This window comes from Bison bison, unplaced genomic scaffold (genome assembly GCF_000754665.1).
Source record: "Bison bison bison isolate TAMUID 2011002044 unplaced genomic scaffold, Bison_UMD1.0 scf7180017849536, whole genome shotgun sequence".
NCBI classification, from domain to species: domain Eukaryota; kingdom Metazoa; phylum Chordata; class Mammalia; order Artiodactyla; family Bovidae; genus Bison; species Bison bison.
The window spans coordinates 21,356-22,496 of record NW_011480109.1 but is presented as its reverse complement, the minus strand read 5'-3'; positions in this window follow the sequence as shown (position 1 = coordinate 22,496).

Below are 1,141 nucleotides of genomic sequence, written 5' to 3'. Positions count from 1 at the left end.
CACAATAATTTTGTCCTCTAACCCCTCCCAATGCCCTTGGGTTCTTCTTTCTCTGCTCCCCATCATCAGTCCCAGGGTCAGCCTCATGATTTTTTTGGAGCACTCTCAGATAATAGAATGTCTTTGGTGACCTTAGTATTCCACACAATCAGTGTTCAGTAGTTTATATGTCCTGTTCAAGGTAATAATCACAACTCTAATCTTCTTTCAGTGTCAAAGCCTGTCCCTTCTCAGGCCTGGCCCAGGCTGCAGCCTGCAGTAGGAAAGGGAAACAGGGTGTAGCATGATGCTTCCACTGGGGCTCAGCCAGCATCTGCTTCCCTACCCCTTTTCACCTACTTGTCCCCCAGGGTCTGTTGCACACAAGAACAAGAGGTCTAGGTCACAACCAGTCCCCCTATCTGGATCAAGTTTGTGGTGGTGTGGTGTTTAGTCACTAAATTGTGTCCTATTCTTTGCAACACCATGTTGCAAACCCCATGTTGCAACCCTGTTAGGCTCCTCTGTCCATGGGGTGAAGTTTAGCCACTGCTCAAATCTGACTGTTTAAATTTTTTCCCTTGGCGGGGTCTTTCATAGCTACTTTAAAGACCACATCTCTGGTCCTTGATGTATGTAGTTCCATATGTATGATAATGTACATATGTAGTTCCCTGACATACAGCTTCCACACAGAGGAGAGCTCCCCCTATCCTCCCAGTCTCTCCCATTTTAAATTTATTTGTGGTTCTGACTTCTTCCCACTGTCTCCCTCGAACCTCAGGGGAGACAAATCAAGACCCCCCAAGTGGCCTTCTTGAAGCCCTAATCCCCCCTAGTAAATTAGGGAATTTTTCACATGTAAATGCAACAGATTTTCCAACTTCTCTCAAGAGGGCCCCTCTAAACTGAAATCCCCCAGACTCTAAGTGAGTCAACATTCTCCAAAGGTGAGTAACCAGACTTCACATGTTTGTGGACTTTGGGTAGCAGGGAGAAAGTTCAGAGGTACAAGCGGCCCATGAACAAAAAACACATCAAACCAGAAGAGGTGAAAACACAACTTCAATTTTAATGGTCCCTTCAGGGGAAAGATTTGTTGATCCACACCATTTTTCATAATTCTCAGGGGCCATAGGTGGAAGTCACATGATATTTAGGT